The sequence below is a fragment of the Muntiacus reevesi genome, chromosome 4 (assembly GCF_963930625.1).
Source record: "Muntiacus reevesi chromosome 4, mMunRee1.1, whole genome shotgun sequence".
In the NCBI taxonomy this organism is placed as follows: Eukaryota; Metazoa; Chordata; class Mammalia; order Artiodactyla; family Cervidae; genus Muntiacus; species Muntiacus reevesi.
In genome coordinates, this window is record NC_089252.1 from 163,561,605 (window position 1) to 163,580,935 (window position 19,331).

The 19,331-nt window shown below is 42.2% G+C and overlaps 1 protein-coding gene and 1 pseudogene across 3 annotated transcripts in view; one reads left to right on the forward strand and one right to left on the reverse strand.

The window, feature by feature from the left end:
- Positions 1–19,331, reverse strand: part of TBC1D30 (TBC1 domain family member 30) — a 104,154-nt gene that overhangs the window by 61,539 nt on the left and 23,284 nt on the right. The window lies entirely within an intron of this gene.
- LOC136166157 (E3 ubiquitin-protein ligase SIAH1-like) lies at positions 10,356–11,170 on the forward strand (annotated as a pseudogene).

Sequence of the window (19,331 nt, forward strand, 5' to 3'; positions counted from 1 at the left end):
TCTTCCAGACCCTGGGATCGAACCTGAGTCTCCTGCATTGCAGACACATTTTTTACCATCTGAGCCACCAGATTACTACAGCCTAAAGGAAAAGACTGTCAGGGAGAAATTCCCAGAGGAAAATGGCCCAAGAGCATTTATGAGCAAGGATGTCCAAGATTCAGTTCACCAGTCAACCACCTCCTGTATCCTTACACGCTGCAGCTTTCCTCCTCGTAACCCAAAAACCCTCAGTCAAGGACATTACTCACAGCCAGCCTCCTGACAGCGGTACTTCGGGGACTGAGACAGAAGGAACAGGCTTAGAGTGGAGAGAAAAGACGGTGCTACAGGGACAGACAGCACGTGACCTTGGAGAAGCAGGATGAACCAGGCAGAAAAGATGTGAAACAAACCCCTCCCCCACCAGATGCCCTAACAAGGGCTGCTGGGAGCGGGGGCTGTATTGTGCAATAGGTCATCTCTAGCTCAGGAGATCACTTGCCATTTCTCCAAGGCCTTGCAATCGTGGGAGATGGCGGAGAGGAAGCAGTAGGTGTCAAGGGGAAGGAAGGGGGTGCTTCACGCTGAACAGGGCATGGGAAGACTGCTGCCAGTGAAGCCTCCTTTCTCCAAATGGGAATAGCTGGCAAAGCAGAAGAGAAAGTGCTGGCAGGGAGGACAGAATAGACGAGGGAAGGGAAAACATTCTGTCAAAAGATCCCAAACTCCACGAGGTAGAGAAACAGGTCTTCCACATGGGCCTGTAGCATGACTGATCTGAAAAAATAGACAAGAGGGTGAGTGTGAATCACAGATGCAGAAGGAAACCACAGAAGCAACTCTATGGTTTTATTTGCATAGAGTGCCAATTTTACCTCCTCCCTTCCAATTTGGATACCTTTTATTTCTTCTTCGTGTCTGACTGCTGTGCCTAGGACTCCCAATACTATGGTGAAGAGAAGTGGTAAGAGTGAACAATCCTGTCTTGTACCAGATTTTAGTGGAAAGGCTTTCAGCTTTTCACCCTTGAATATTGCACTGGCTGTGGGTTTGTCATAACAGAAGCAGTTCTAAGTGAGGAAAACAAGTTACAAGATCTCAACTGGGGAGACTGAAACGGGACAGAAAGCAGATGGCTAGAGAAAAATGATTCAGGATGGAGATAGGAAGGATTCAGGGTATGAAAGCTGTGTTTATGTGGTGCTGTGTGAACAACACAAGGACAGGCTTGTCATGCTTAAAGTCAGAGCTGCCCCATGTACATGCCAGCATTTTTCACAATAGCCAAGGGGTGGAAGCAATACAAGTGTCAATCGATGAATGAATAAACAAAATGCGGTACCTACACACAGTGGAATATTACTCAGCCTTAACAATGAGGGCAATTCTGACACATGCTGCTACTACATGGATGAACCTTGAGGACACTCTGCTAGATGAAATAAGCCCATCAAGGACCCATACTCGGTGGGGGTTGCCGGGGACTGAGGAGAGGACTGTGGAGTTTTGCTCAAGGGGTGCAGAGCTTCAGTTCTGCAAAATGAAGAGTTCTGGAGACAGATGGTGGTGATGGCCGCACAACAGTGGCTCCACGGAACACTAATGAACTGCGTCCTTAAAATGGCAACGTTTAGGGTCTTCCCTGGGGGCTCAGTGGTAAAGAATCCAGCTGCCAATGCAGGAAACATGGATTCAATCCCTGGCCTGGGAAGATCCCACATGCCACAGGGCGACTAAGCCAGTGGGCCACAACCTTTGAGCCTGAGTTCTACAGCCTGGGAGCCACAACCGCTGAAGCTCTGGAGCACACGCTCCGCCACAGAAGCCCCCGCAATGAGAAGCCCGTGCACCGCAACTAGAGAGTAGCCCCGCTCGCCACAACTAGAGGAAAGAATGCACAGCAACAGAGACCCAGCGCAGTGCGAAGTAAAATTGTTTTTAAAAAGATGGCACCGTTTCGGTCATAAACATTTTACCCCAGTTTTAAAAAATGAGAGATACCCTTTAAAAAAAAAAAAAAAGCCAGAGAGTTGCAGATCAGTGATTGATGATGGACATTTCTGAATATGCCTCTCTTACAGCAGCATCTTCCAAGACACTGTTATTTTCTCAGCAAAGGTTTCTGAGCCACTACCCCATGCAAGCAGAGTACCAGACACTGGGAACATCAAATAAGTAAGGCACAATCCAGCGGGAGATACAGACCAGGGAACAGAGCATGACAACTCCGTGTGGCCAGGACGAGCCTGAACAGAGAAGCACCGAATTCAGACTCTGTGGTCAAAGGTACTTTCCAGAAGACATGATGCCTCAGCTGGATCCTAAAAGTAGAAGTTACCATAGAGAGGTAATGGAGAGGAGAGGACCAAAGTGAATAGCTCATAGCAAGAGGCTGGGGTGAATTTTTACAACCAGCTGTAATTCATCCCGCCTGGAGCGCAGAGGGGGAAAGAACAATTTGGAGAGAGGAGGATGGATCATCAAACAGCAGCCACACTTCAACAACGAAAATGATCTTTCTGGGTGGTGACAAGCCAGTTAGGAAAGGATGTGTTAGCTTGACGCATGATTGATTTTGTGGGAAGAATGACATTAATGGCACATGAGGACAAGCACAGAACAGTTGAGAGGCAAGGAAGCACCAGGTATCCATGTGACCACAAAATCTTTGAGGAGGAGTGATGCGTAACATAAAATTTACCCTCTTAACCATTTTCCATGTACAGTTCAATAGTGGTAAGTACATTCACACTGTTGTGCAACCCATCTCCAGAACTCTTCATCTTTCCAAACTGAAACTCTGTACTTATTGAACCGTACTCCCAGCCCCTAGTGACGACCATTCTACTTTCTGTCTCTGTGAATTTCATGATTCTAGGTGCCTCATTTAAGTCGTACCTATTTGTCTTTTCGTGACTATTATTTCACTTGGCATAATGTCCTCAAGGTTCAGCCATGTTTTAGCATATGTGAGACTTGTTTTCCCTTTAAATGGTAAATAAGATTCCACCATATGTATATCAGAGGAAGGCATGGCAACCCACTGCAGTAACTTTGCCTGGAGAATCCCCATGGACAGAGGAACCCGGTGGGCTACAGCCCATGGGGTTGCAGAGTCGGACATGACTGAGTGACTAAGCGCACATATGTATATATCACATTTCATTTATCTGTTCATCCATCGATGGACACTTGGGTCGCTTCCACACCTTGGCTACTATGAATAATGTTGCTATAAACACGGGGGTACAGATATCTTTTCTAGACCCCCCTTTCAATTCTTTGGGGTATACAGATGACTCTTGAACAACATGGGTTTGAACTGTGCTTGTCCATTTATATGCAGATTTTTTACACCATCTGCAGCTGGCTGACTCCACAGATAGAGACTGTAGATACAGAGAGACTCAAGCATCCAAGGCTTTTGGAATCCACAGATGGTCCTGGAACTGACCCTGTGGACACCGAGGGACAACTGTATACCCAGAATCGTGGGATCATATGGGGCTCAGACGGTAAAGCGTCTACCTATAATGCAGGAGACCCAGGTTCAATCCCTGGATCGGGAAGATCTCCTGGAGAAGGAAATGACAACCCACTCCGGTATTCTTGCCTGGAAAATCCCATGGACAGAGGAGCCTGATAGGCTACAGTCCATGGGGTCGAAAAGAGTCAGACACGTCTGAGCGACTTCACTTCACTTCTTCATGGTAATTCTATTTTTAATTTTGGGGAGAACTGTCATACCATTTTTCATAGCAGCAGCACCATTTTATTTTCCCACCGAAAATGCACAAGGGTTTCCTTTTTTCACACATTCTCACCAACACTCGTTTTCTGTTTTCTTTTTTTTAATAGCAGCCTTCCTAAAAGATGGGAGGTTGTTGCAACCATCTTATCAGCCCTTTTTAGCCTCCAATTTCCTCACCTGTAAAATAAGCGTGCCAGATTAGCTGGTCCCCAAGGATCTCAAATTTCATTATTCTATAAATTGAGAGGAGTATTGGGTTGATTAACAGGGAAATCTCAGTCAGGTCATTTACTCATTCTGAGACTCCCATTCCCTAACTATAGTTATAGCACTGATGGCAATTCTGGATACAGTTTCAAGTAAAACACACTGAAATTCAAGTGCAAGGAGTATTAACTTCATGGGAAAGCTTAAGAAAGTATGATCTCAGCCATCCACCGAGAGGACATTAATACCACTGGATGCTGAAGGTGACTGGTCCACACAGGTGGAGTGAATCTCACATACCACTGGCCTTCCCAGGTGCATGTGTGTGTGCTATTGCTTCTGACTCGTTGTTGTCATATCTGACTCTTTGCAACTCTGCGGACTATACAGCCGGAGAAAGGCAATGGCACTCCACTCTCCAGTACTCTTGCCTGGGAAATCCCATGGACGGAGGAGCCTGGTGGGCTACAGTCCATGGGGTCGTGAAGAGTTGGACACAACTGAGCGACTTCACTTTCACTTTTCACTTTGAGGCGCTGGAGAAGGAAATGGCAACCCACTCCAGTGTTCTTGCCTGGAGAATCCCAGGGACGGGAGCCTGCCAGGCTGCCATCTGTGGGGTCGCACAGTCGGACGCGACTGACGTGACTTAGCAGCAGCAGCAGCAGCAGGGCTATATAGCACACCAGGGCTTGCCAGGTAGCTCGAGGGGTAAAGAACCCACTTGCCAAGGCAGGAGACAGAAGAGTGAGTCATGGGTTCGATCCCTGGGTCAAGAAGACCCCCTGGTGTAGGAAATGGGCGACCAGGTCCAGTGTTCTTGCCTGGGCAATCCCATGGACAGAGGAGCCTGGCGGGCTACAGTCCATGAGGTCACAAAGAGTGGGCCATGACTGAGCACAGCATGACGACGACAATGATGGAGACACCTTCCACTCACTGTTCAACTTTCACTCAAATAAAGGGTAAACACTGCAGCTAAATTTTTTAATGGTCAGGTTGGGAAATTTGCTGATTTTCTGATGTGGGGTTAACTGTTGCCACTCTCAAATACAAAGGCTAAAACTTTGAAAGAGAATATGTTGTTTCCCTCAATGAGATACCACAAAGAAGAGTCACCAGTAAGTCCCCTAGAAGAATACTGTTTCTTTAAATAGATGAACAAAGGCAAGCGGAATGATGTGCAGAAAAACCAACAGCATCAGACACAGAATCCAGGACTCCTGAACTCACTCCTGAAATAGCCCAATACTATCTGCAGACTTAGCACCTCCTCTACAAAGGAGAAATATTATTATCACATCTTTCCAAGAATAACAACAAATCTATTAATATGGATGTGGCTGTCAATGCAGGAATCAAACCTGAAAAGCTTCCTTGATGACCTATTAAGAATCATCACCTAACACCTGAGAACCACACCTTCTCACATTACATGAGTAGAGAGTTGAGTAGAGAGCTGAATCTAACACCTGAGGACCACAGTCTTCTCACATTACACGAGAGTTGAATCCCTAATAGCTCTTATGGGTCATTCTGGGAGAAATAGGGCAGAAAAAGTTCAGAGAGGGCCACCAATATGGGCTAAAAGAATCTGCCCAGAAAGAATGAAGATGTACGGAGGAAACAAGGAAATGACTTCTGTGTCCCCTTTCCCCTGGTTTTGAATTATGTTACATAACTGAAGCCAGAAACTGTGATCTGACAAATCAGAAAACTGCTGAATGTCAGAGGAAGCAGACAGTCAGGAAGAAGAACGCAGGCCCCAGGTCAGAGAAAGGAGCAGGCCTGCCCTCTGCTGTCAGCCCTGGGGAGTGTCAGTAAGGTGTGAGGCCATCTCCACCTTGAGCTAGAAGAACTAGACACGCAAAAAACCAAGGCGCCCAGCTATGGCAACTTTCATATAGCACAGAAAGCTTATGGGAGAGATCGCAGGCCAGAGAGTAAATTTTGATGTTGCTTTAGTGACCACATCCAAGAACACTTCTTTCTGCAAATGGTGTTGAGAAGACAATACTGGATGAGACCAAAAGAGCTCTGTCTAAAAGACTAGGCACAAACCAACAATGTGCATTCATTAGAGACAATTCTCTTCCAACATAACATATTAAAATATGTTTCTATACAGAGTCTGTTGCAAACACCGACTTGTTCATGCCCTCCCCAGAAAAAAAAAAAAGCTAGACTATTGGTCAATGACATCAAAAGTAAAATCCTGATGAAAATTCCAAGAGGTAGGTAGGAAAATAAAGGTCCTGCAGTTTGGGGAGGGAGTTAGATCAGATCCATATTTAGAATTGACAATACAGAGGTAAAATTTTACAATGCTGTGAAAGAGATACTCTATAAAGACAACATAGCTGAATTATCTGTTTGGCTATTCTCCTGTTGCCTTTTTGTTGCTTAATCACTAAATTGTAGCCCGCCAAGTTCCTCTGTCCATGGGATTTCCCAGGCAAGAATACTGGGGTGGGTTGCTATTTCTTTCTCCAAGGGATCATCCAGACCCAGGGATTGAACCCTGGTCTCCTGCATTGCAGGCAGACTCTTTTACCATTTGAGATATATAAATTTATAAACAGTATAAATTCTCAACCTATTTTTCAGACTTTCTAACTAGAATGACATCTAATTTTCTCCATTCACTTCACCCTCACATAGAGGTAAGATTGCATTATCATCATCAGTACCGTATCCTAACAAAATAAATGTTTACTTATCCAATAGCTATTGTCAAATAGCCATGCCCTCAAACAGCTTTCAATCTAGCTGAGCAGACAGTTCATGGACATTAGTGTTCTATATTCAACAGGCAGTTAGTTACACAGCCCAATTTTATACCCAGAAATACTAGGATTACCAGAAGTATCCTCAGTACCTGATGTCCTCACAGCCTCTACAATTATCTCTGCCTGGGATATTTTCCCCAGCCCACCTACCCCTAGCCACGTAGCACATTCCTATCATTTCTAAACCTAGTTCTTTGCAAGGCTTTAAGGTGAACTTAGGTGATTCTCACCTTGGACCCTATTGCCCTTGTACACACAGGCAGTTGCCAACTTTCAGATATAATGTGTATCCCCAAAACATGTTTAAACATCAGCTTTTCAACTGAAACACATAAAAGAGGAGCAATCTCCTTCCATGCTACTGGACAAGAGTAAGCCATCCTTTCCAAAAGAGCTGAAAAGTCTAAAATTCCAAATTATGATAACCGAGGATCTCCTCCTCAAATAATCTTATCCTATCAAATTTTTAAAATGGGAAAAACCCCAAGAGCATTCACAGTTGCCTTCAAAAAGCAAGTACCCAAATGTTGATGGAAAAGGCAGCCTCTAAACCTCCTCCAAGCAGAAATAATAGCATTAATAGAAAATGGTATGTCCAGACCCTCTTCAATAATCATTTTGTATAATTTAACTCACTTAATTCTCATAACCATCCTATGAAGTAGGTATTATCATCATGCCCCACCCCCATGTTTGTTTATTTTTTTTCCACTGATGAGAAAAATGAAGCAAAGGGATGTCAAACGACTTACATGAAACTGCACCTCATGTAATTATGCGGCTGAACCAGGATTCAAGCCACGACCGACCACACAGAGAACATAAATTTAACACAGTTCTTAGGAAAACTAAAAAGAGAAAGAGAACTCCCTCTGCTGATGTATGTACAGTTTTCTTTGTCATAATTGATCACTAGGATGCCACCAACCTGGGAGCCTCGATTGAGTTACCGATCAACACAGTTTCCATGTTTTTTTTTTTTAATTGAAGTACAGTTGATTTACAATACTGGGTCAGATTTAGGTGTACAGCATAGTGATTCAGTTTTTGTGTTGCTGTCGTTCTGTTCTTTGTTTTTCAGATTATATTCAGCAACACTTTTAACTCTTCCACACCTCGCTTTGCTCAGCCCTAAGATCAGGAGTAAACAGAAATCACGTCTAAGTTCTAGTCTAGCTCTAAATTATTATGAATTTGAGACTCAGATTTTTTTTCCTCTAAAAACCAGTTCTCTTTGTGATGAGGTCACAAGAAACATCTACTTTTTTTCTTTCAAAGCCACAAGAATCTCCCCAGAAGTGAGAGGTTCCAAAGCTATACAGTACTTTCAAATATTTTACAAATTTCCAATAAGTAAATTATGACAAAATGAAAAAATAATTCAGCAGCAAGACACTAAGAGCTTAAAGAATATGAGAGGAAACTGCTGTTAAAATATATTGTAAGCAATGATAAGCTACTTTCTTTATACTAGTCATAGTCTTACTAAGTAACTTTAGGGCAGACCAAGCTGTTAATCATTTATCAAGAGATTACCTAAATCTGTTATCAGGTTTATGCCAAAATTCACAATTCTGCAACCATGTTCCAAAGTTAAGGCACATCTACCTTAATCTAAATGCTAAGTTAAATCAATTATACCTCAATAAAGTTGAAAAAATGCTCATTTCTCTCCACCTAGCAAAACAAATGAGCTTATGAAAAAAGGAGCACACACATCTGGATTAAGGAGGATTCAAAAAAAATTCCAACTAATTTTCAGTTCAGTTCAGTGACTCAGTCATGTCCAACTCATGGCAACCCCATAGACTGCAGCACGTCAGGCTTCCTTGTCCATCATCAACTCCCAGAGCTTGCTCAAACTCATGTCCATCGAGTCTGTGATGCCATCCAACCATTGCATCCTGTCATCCTCTTCTCCTGCCTTCAGTCTTTCCCAGCATCACAGTCTTTTCCAATGAGTCAGTTCTTCACATCAGGTGGCCAAAGTACTGGAGTTTCAGCATCAGTACTTCCAATGAATTTTGGTCCCAATTAATTTTGGTCCCCATCAAAATCACACTAAAATTACAGTTAAGAGATCTTTGTTTAATATAACCAACAAGGATCAAGAAGTAAAAACAAAACAAAACAGCAGCACAGACAACAGCAATAGAGTTTTGAAGCGGAAAAAAAACATACAGACAAGTAGAAATTGACTTAGCATATCTTAGAAAGTCAGATCCCAAAATGACATGGGAAAGCTGAAATCCAAACTCTATTACACCACATACTCCATGAAAGAGGCAGCCCGGCTTAATAAGGAGAATTGGGAGAAAGCTCTTGAAAAATATTTGGATCCCTAGATTCTCTCTTCTACTTCACGAGGCTGGTCAATTACTTCTCTGTGTGGTAAGTAACTTCAGTCATGTTCAACTGTTTGTGGACACCATGGACTGTAGCTCGCCAGGCTCCTCTGTCCATGGTATTCTCCAGGCAAGAATACTGGAGTGGGTCACCATGCTCTCCTCCAGGGGACTTCCCAACCCAGGGATCAAACCCACATCTCTTAGGCCTCCTGCATTGGCAGGCAGGTTCTTTACCACTAGCAGCACCTGGAAAGCCTGGCTTACTTCTCTACCATCCCTGCAAAAAAGACGAAGTTTTCGTTCCTGAAAGGGGTTAAAACAGAGTTGCTGGACAACCAACTAAGAGTGAGAACTTGACCTAAAACAGAGGGATTCTTAGACCATATGCGCCCTGAGCGCTGAATGCAGAGACCCAGCTCTTATCCCCACAAAAGTTGCGCCCAGGCAAGAAGTTAGGAGACTCTTCCCTGAGGCCTCTCACCAGCTCCCCAAGAAAAACCTAAAGACAATGACCTGGGCTGGGGCGTGGGGAGGTGGGGGAGGTAGGGGATAAGAAAGGTCCCATCCCCATAACCCTTCAGTAACGCTCCAAGCCCATAAGCCCTAGTGGTGAGCTCAGACAGAGTTCAGTCATTTCTCTTAGATCCTCACATTTAAGAGCAGACAGCCAAGGACTACCAAATATTCAGGGAACTCGAACTAGAACAGTAGTTTTGAAAAAATTTTTTCCTCCTTGTACAGCCTATTTTCTACAAATAGCTGTTTTCTCTTTGTTTTAGTCTCCATCATCAATATCCCTAGAGCAATAAGAAAATATATTGCGTCTATGAGGTGAGAACAGAGTACTGTATGTATACATGAAGCATTCCAACATCAATGCCCCAAAGACGTCTCCGTAATAGGACTGGGAGATAAAGTTGCGGTAACCTCTGAGAAAGGAAAGCAAGGTAACAGATACAGAAAACAAAACGAGAAGGACAGCGCGCCCGCTCCAGGACGCCGGCGCGCCTCCTCACAGCGGCCGCGCCTCCTCATGGCGGCCGCGGCCCTGTGAGGTGTTGAGCGGGAACAGGCGGCGGGCTAGGGGAACGTCGCCGTAAACGGCGGCAGAGGCCGGGGGGAGACCCGGCGGCCGCTGTGGGGCGCACTCTCCGGCGGCAGCGGCCACCCAGCGTGTCCCGTCAGTGTCGGCCTGAGGAAGAGGCGGCGGCGGCGGTTGGCGGCGGCCGAGAGCGTGTGAGGCGGGACGGGGCCGAGGCGCACTCTCCGCCCGCAGAAATGAGCCGTCAGACAGAGGCGGCGTTGCCTGCTGGCACCTCCCGGAGCGTGGCCGCCCCGACGGGCGCAACTTCGCCCCGCAGTGACTGGGCGAGTCTCTTGCAGTGTCCGGGCCGCTCTGACTATGTGCTGCCGCCCATCCTTCAGTGCCAGGGCGGCCATCTTGTTTGTGGCAACTGTCGCCCCAGGATCTCCTGTTGCCCGACTTGCCTCGACCCGCTGGGATCCATTCGCAACTTGGCCATGGAGAAAGTGGCCGACTCAGTCCTCTTACGGCTGCGGAGCCGCCCTGCCACACACGGAGAAGGCAGACCACGAAGAGCTCTGTGCGTGTCGGCCTTCCTGCTGCCCGTGCCCCGGCGCCTCCTGTAAATGGCGAAGCTCTCTGGATGCCGTCATGCCGCATCTGAGGCACCAGCACGACTCCATCGCAACCCTGCAGGGCGAGGACATCGTCTTCCTCGCTACCGACATCAGCCTTCCTGCCGCCGTCGACTGGGTGATGATGCAGTCCTGCTTCGGAGTTCACTTCATGCTCGTCTTAGAGAAACGGGAGAAATAACGTCGGCCACCAGCAATTCTTTGCCGTCGTACAGCTGATAGGAACACGCAAGCAAGCCGAAAACTTCGCTTACCGACTTGAGCTCAGCGGCCCTCGGCGGCGACTGACCTGGGAGGCCGCGCCTCGCTCTGCTCACGAGGGACTTGCAACAGCCATCATGAACAGCGACCGCCTCGTCTTTGACACCAGAGCTGCACAGCTTTTTGAAGAAACTGGCAATTTGGGCATCAGTGTAACTATTTCCATGTGCTGAAACGGCAGCCAAACATTTTCTGGCCAGTGTTTAAAACCACTGCGTTCGATTTCAGAAAATAAGGCACCTGTCTGCCTACCAATCAGAATTTTTGGTAGTTGGAAGCTACCAAATGCTACATGATGCTAAATAAAAGGAGAGACCATTAAATACATGTGATAACATGCAATATATTTAATGTAATAAATGTAATAACACTAATATATTTAAAAATAAGTCAACAGTAAGCCACTGAAATAAATGTGTGTGTGTGTATATATATATATATATACACCCCCCCCAAGATGGGGATCTTTTGTATTAAGCACTGTAAAATAATTCTGAATTTGTGTTTGTTGTAGATTGACTATATTGTTGAAAAATACTGGGTTCTTGTTTTTTGTGTGCATATGTGTGTGAGTTTAGATTTTTTTTCCCCTTTAACTGAAAAAGCCATGTTGAGTGGTCTTGGACCACTGCTTTTCCCCTACGTGAGTCAATACACAGTGCCGCTGCTGTGTGTGTATTTTTGTGTGTGTGTATTTGCTAATTTTTATTAATTCTAGTTTTTCATTAAGTAAATTTGACTTTCTTTTCTGTAATTCAGGGTTTTCCTCACTTTTTTTGTATCTTTTAAAGTTAGTGTCTTATTGATATGCATAATTGCTGATGGTAAAATTTATACATGTGTTTGATACATATTTTCTTTTCCATTAATCAGTTTATTAGAAATATTTTAAATTCAACTATTTTGTGAAGATACGGGTTTCAGAAAGGAAAGGTAACATTGGAAGAATCATCAGGAGCTATTTAAAGCAGCTATAAAATGCCCTCCCTCTCTTCTCCAGTTGAGTCATACCTTCAAACTTATTCTTTGTCAAGCTAGAGAGTACTGATTTTTTTTTAATACTGGGGGAAAAAAATCAGGTTCCCCCTCCCCCCACATATCTTGGACAAACTACATATGTTTAAAATTTGTTCTTGTATTTATTGGTTTTGTAAAAGAAGGCATCGTCTCACACAGTATTTGTAATTAAAAGCAAATCATTTATTTTAAAAAAAGGCAGTTTGCAAAAAAAATGTTTTTGGTCTTTTATAATTCGCATTAAAAGAATATCTGGTCAATTTAAAAATAAAAAAGAATTATAGAACTAGTTCAGATGCTCTAACAGCCAAACAATAGAATTCCAGAAAGATTAAAAAGGAAGAAAAATAAAAATATAGAGGATGTTGTACAGCAGCAACCAACACAACACTGTAAAGCAACTATACTTCAATAAAACTTGATTTTAAAAAAAGAGAGGAAGGGCAAAGAATTAATTCACATAAATTTTCCAGAACTGAAAGACAAGTTGCCTGATCGAAAAGTCTGCCTAGACCCAGCACAATGGATGAAAATAGACCCACACCAAGCAACCTGCCCATGAATTTCAGAAGGCCAAGAACAGAGAGAGGAGTTCACAAGCTTTCAACAAGGAGAAATAAACAGGCCAGTACAAAGGATGACGGATCAGAAGGCTTCAGACTTCTCTAGACCAACAATGAAAGCAAGGAGGCAACAGAGCAGGTATAGAAATGTCAGTCGAAGCAAGGATACAATAAAGACATTTCCATCCCTGCACAGTTTCCAGAAATTGACCCCATAGGCATCCTTTCTCAAGGGGATGTGGGTGATGATATAAAAAATAAGAAGGAGAAAACACGGGACAGAAGAAGAAAGAGATCCAACACAGCAGACAAAGACAACCTCCAGGGTAAGAGTGAAGAGGGATCTCAAAATGACCAGTGAACCGCAGACAAGGCACGGCCGGCGCGGAGCGCAGCAGCAGCTCAAATCCCAGGGGTGTGGACTGGAGTCAACACAAGAGGCTTGCTGCTCCTGGACCCTCTTCTAACGCCAGGAGAGAATTCCCAGGCGAGCTGGCCCAGATTCTCACCTGGGCTTGTTTATCTCAGTGTGCTGATGAAGTGCCTATTCTCCACTCCCCTCCATGCCCACGAAAGTATTCTGCTTGGACCTACTTCTGAGAGCAGGAGCAAAGCCATGGCGGGCTTCAAATCAAAAGTAAGCAGCAGTCACGGAGCAATTAAGCCCGGGCCACAACTACTGAGCCCGTGCACCTAGAGTCCATGCCCCACAACAAGGGAAGTCACCACGATGAGAAGCCCGTGCACCCCAACTAGAAAGCCTGCACACAGCAGCAAACACCCAGCACAGCCAAAAATTAATAAAGAACAGACTTGTGGACACAGTCGGGGAACGAGAGGGTGGGACGAATGGAGACAGTATCATGGGAACACATACATTACTATATGTAAAACAGATAGCCAATGGGGATTTGGCTGGATGACTCGGGGAGCTCAAACAGATGCTCTATGACAACCTAGACAGGTGGGATAAGGTGGGAGGTGGGAGGGAGGTTTAAAAGGGAGGGGATATATGTATACCTAGGGCTGATTCATGTTGACATATGGCAGAAACCAACACAATATTGTAAAGTAAGTATCCTTCAATTAAAAAAAAAAAAGCAGTAGTCTACTCCCCTAATTTTGCTGATCACTCAGCAACTAGTCCAAACTATAGTCCTCACAAATGCTACAGAACCTGCTTACAATCTTGCCCTCTGACACCCCCAGAAGGGGTTCCAGTTAATTCATCAGACTGTGACCCAGAAACTGGTTGTCTTTTCAGAGCTTTTCCAGAGGTAACATTACCCTCTCCCTACACAAGTAGGGATGGGCTTGCTACTCAGCTCTTTATATGTTATTTCTGAATATGTACAGGAGGTGGGAAAAACTATGAAGAGAAGCAAGGGAATAATTAACACAAATGCAGCAGAGAAAATCGATTGCAACCAGGGAGGAACACACAGAGACTTCTAATGTGCCAGTAATATTTGTTACTCAGTCTTGATAGGTGGATATCCACATACATCACCTTTTGCTTATTTTTTAATATATATATGTGTTAGAATATTCTTCTTTATGGTGATACATTCTATAATATTTTAAGTAGTAAGTGAATTCTATTTAAATCAGTGATATTGTTTTATTAAAATACTAAAAAGAGCCAAAATTTTTCTTAAAGTTTTTATGCTTGTAAATGTGAAATGTTATATGAAATGGGCAAATTTTATGTCACTGACCCAAGCTGATAGAATAAGAATTAGAGAATACAAATAATCCTATAATTTCTAAAGTTGAATCCATAATTTAAAACATTCCTACAAAGGAAACTTAGGGCCTAAATATTTTACCAGTGAATTCCACCAATTATTTATGAAAGGAATAATTCCAGTCTTACACAATCTCTTCTAAATAAAGGAAAAAGAGGTACTCTGAAGGAGTAATATCATATGACATCCCATATATGTGGGATCTAAAAAATGATACAAAAATTTCCATCCATTATCATTGCTTCTATTCAAGATTAAACTGAAGTTCATAACCAATACACAAGAGGAGAAAAATAAAAGGATGGTAAAGAAATCCATAAAACAAAGTATTCACAGGTGATAAAGATCTTGCACTTAGAAAAAAACAGAAGCTTTTACATAAATTATTAAAATTAACAAAAGAAAAAGTAAGATTACTAGGTATAAGGTTCAGGTGCAGAAAACAATCATATTTCTGTGTTCTAGAAACAGTTTCTTAAAAGATACCAATTCAAAACAGCATGAAGAAAACTCAATTTCCTAAGAATAAATACAGTAAAAATATATAAGGCCTCCACATAGAAAACTGGAAAATATCATTCAAATAAGTTGGAATAATAATAAATAATAATTTAAAATGCCATCTTTATAGACCAGAAGACCCACCATTGTAAAGACGTCAAGTCTCCCCAAAAAGCCAATAATAAACAAAACAATCTTAAAGAAGAACAAGGTGTAAGAACCAACTATCAGCGAGAGTTATTATAAAGTACAGTAATTAAGACAGTGCTGCATTAGCTCAAGGATAGACAAAACAAAACAGAATAAAAGCTTCAAAGTAGACCACACACATACAGACATTTTTACAAAAATGGCACCACAGAGCAATGGGAAAAGGATGGTCGCTGGTTAACTAGGCTAAGTAATTAGATGTCCATATGGACAAATGAAACTTGACTCCTATGTCATATCACAAACAAACTGAATCAATTCTAGGTGACTCAAGATCTGAAAACAAAATAACAAAGCTTTCTGAAAATAAAATGGGAGAATAAAAAAGCACCAGTTATAAATACAGGACTGGTTTTGTAATCTATGGGGACCCCTTAAAATTATAAACAGCAACAACAGAGCATTAAATCAAGTGTGGGGCTCTAATGAGCATGCGCCCCACGTGTCTGCACAGATCACATGCTGATGAAGCTGGCCCTCCAAGAAGCTAAAAGACTAGTAAATTGGACTACATAAAAACTAAGGACTCTTGTTCATTGAATGACACTTTTCTTTTTCAACTGCTCCATCTCCTTTTATTATAATCCTGTCCCCATGTTCCAGAATGAATAGTCATTTAATATACACACCAGTGAATATTTACTGGAAGGCTTGATGCTGAAGCTGAAGTCACTGGATGCAAGGAGCCAACTCAATGGAAAAGACCCTGATGCTGGGAAAGATTGAAGGCAGGAGGAGAAGGGGACAACAGAGGATGAGATTGTTGGATGGCATCACCGACTCAAAGGACATGAGTTTGAGCAAGCTCCAGGAGATGGTGAAGGTCAGGGAAGCCTGGTGTGCTGTGGTCCATGGGGTCTCAGTGTCAGACACAACTGAGTGACTGAACAATAATAACAACAACACACACCACTCCTAAAATTGATCTTAACATTCCCATTTCTTTCTCAGTATATTAAAACAAAAGGGGGAAAAAGCTTTCAAAGAGATCACCCGGTTTAGTACACCCCAGGAAGAGCCACTTTACTAAACAACAGGAAACAAAACATGTCAGGAATCTGACCAAATACACAAATCAGCAGGTGAGATTCCAGAAAGGAAAGAATGACTCCCAGGAGAACATACATAGATTCCTTCTAAACAACACTCTTGAGAGTGAAAAGGCAAACCAGAAAGGTGGGAGAAGTTATTTGCATCACATACATCTGACAAAGACTCATATTCAGAATACATAAAGAAGTCCTACAAATCTGCAAGAAAAAGACAATCTTTTTCATAGGGACAAATAGTAAGAGGAAGAGGTGCTGAACCACATTAGTAATCAGCAAAATTAAAACAAAAATCATGCAGCCACTAAAACACTCACTAGAATAGTTAAAATTTGAAGGGTTGACGACACCAACACCAACTGTTGGCAACTCCAAATCTGTCTTATTCTGTTGTTTTTCCCCGTAGCACTTATTACTTTAACACCTTCTTGGTGGTTTAGCCGCTAAGTCATGTTTGACTCTTGCGACCCCATGGACAGTAGCCCTAGTACTAAGTTCCTCTGTCCATGGGATTTTAAAGGCAAGAATACTGGAGTGGGTAGCCATTTCCTTTTCCAGGGGATCTTTCCAACACAGGGATTGAACCCTGGTCTCCTGCACTGCAGGCAGATTCTTCACCAACTGAGCTACCGGGGAAGCCCTAACACCTTCTTACATACATATAAAAAAGGATTGATTGATTCTCAGCAAGCCTGTGACCCAACTAAACTAGGTCAAGGAAAGTGAACTATGGGACTTTCTGGAGTTATGGAAAAAGATCTGTTCTTTTGATAAGTTTGCTGAGTTGGAGCTGCTGTTGGTCATCTGGGCATTATCTAATACAGAGGAAAGCACAGCTAAGAGATGAAGTTCTATTTTTAAAGATGCTCTTTGAGCACTTGTATCTGATTTAGCTACACCTGAAGGCACATCCCTGGACTTTTAATTAGGTAAATCCATCAATTTCCCTTCCTGCTTAAATAATGTGTTTCTATACCCCCAACTGAAAGGAGATTCATCACTGTTACGAGATAGTAACAAAAAACAAACAAAAAAAATGGTAGACTAAAAAATAGTTCATTAATCATCCAAAATTACGTTTATGAATAATTTATGACAATGGCACCAGTTTATGGTATGTCACATAAAAAAGACGAGATACAGAAATATTACATAGTACACTGACTTTGGAAAAACTTCATATTACAAAGCTTCATATTTTTATTCAAGTAGAATAAAAATTCAAAAAATTTAAGAGAGCATCTTTAGAAAATTATTTTTTCCTCTTTTTTCCCAACACTTCTGTATTTTTCAAAGTTCCTTTAATATATTTTAACACTTTTTATTGAGATATAATTGACATGCCATAAAACATTCACCCTTTTCAACTGTACAGTTTGATGATTTTTTAGTATATTCACAAAACTGTGCATTATCTAACAGCACAACATTTTCATCGCTCCAACAAAAAAGCCTTGCCATCAGCAGTCACTTCCTGTTCTCCCGAACTGCCAGCCTTAGCAATGACTAATTTATTTTCTATTTCTATGGATTTATCTATTCTGAACATTTTGAAATGTTCAAATGTTCAAATGGAATATGTTCAAATGGAATCAAATGTTCAAATGGAATCATAAAGTATGTGCACTTTTGTGTCTGCTTCTTTCACTAAGCCTGTTTTCAAGGGTCATCCATGTTGTAACATGAATTAGTAACTTAATTCCTGTTTATGGCTGAATAATATTCCAACATATGGGTGTATCACATTTGATTATCCATTCATCCGCTAACTGACATTTGAGTTGTTTCCACTTTGGGGCTATGATTAAAAAAAAGTTGCTATGAACATTCATGTACCAATTTTCATGGGGATATACATCTCCAGTTCTGTTGGGGAAATACCTAGGAGTAGATAAATGGTTGAGTGCATTACTTTTATAATTTTTTAAAAAGCAAAAGGAATTGCTTTTTAATGGAAAATGTTGAATGCCAGTGACACCAAGCTTAGGGTCACACAAATTCCTTCTCTTGCCAGAGAGGACAAGGTCCTACTGCAGAGGAGATAGCCACAGACAAAGAACAATGACCACTACTTTTTGACAAAGTCTCTACCAGGCATTTATGATAGCAAGATTTAATGATAATAATCATAATAATCAAGATGCCAGGGATGGCGCACTAATAAAAGGAGTCTATAAGCTGCCTAAAATTCCTGTACTTACTGACCAGGCTAAAAATAAAGACAATATTTCCAAGACTCTCCTAGTGGTCCCGTAGTTAAGAATCCACTTTGCAATGCAGGGGACGTGGGTTTGATTCCTATTCAGGGAATGAAGATCCCACATGCCACAGCAACTAACTGAACCGGCTGCAACTCCTGAAACGGCCACAGCAGCTGAACCCACGCACCACAACTAGAGAGCCCATGGGCGCAACTACTGAAGTCCGCATGCCACAGCAAGAGGGTCCGTACCGTGTAATGAAATATCTGCATGACGTAGCAAAGATACCGTGTGCCACCACCAAGACCCAGGGCAGCCAAATAAGTAAATGAATAGTGATTCTTTAAAAAAAGAAAACAGTATTTTCATATATATGCTTTTCATAGTTTTCCAGTTATCACTAGATTTTATCACTGGATTCTTAGCACCTTTCACAAACTCAACCAGCATAACTTAAACATTTAATGCACCAATGCAAAAAAACTGTAGAAATAGGCAAGGCCGATCACTAACATGGCCTCCCTTCTGCTTTCAGGAAAAATAATCAAACCACGGGATAAGCAAACTGCTTAAAAATCTTAACATCAGAGTCAAACTCTTGGCTAGTCATCTTATTCTTCCCATCATCTTAATGTCTTTGGGTGGATTTTCCTGCACACCACATGCATTTGTTCCATAATCCATCTGGCCAAGAAAAGATAAAGTATTTTATTTCACATGCAAACAATGCTAAAGCAATATATTCTAATAAACCTGAAACTCTATATTACGTGCTTTGCATGTTACAAATTTCTTATGGCTCCAACAGTAATCCAGTATTATAGAAGTATCAATCCAATGGCTAAGAAAAAAAGTAGAACATTCATGTCACAATTTATAGTACAAAGAGTGAATTTTTAGGATATCTATCTTTAAATTCCATCTCAGCCACTAGACAAATTCCTTAAACTTTCTGAATCTCAATTTCTCAATAAAATGTGCCTAAAAACAATAAAAGGTGTCTAAATGGGCTTTCCAGGTGGCTCAGTGGTAAAGAATCTGCCTG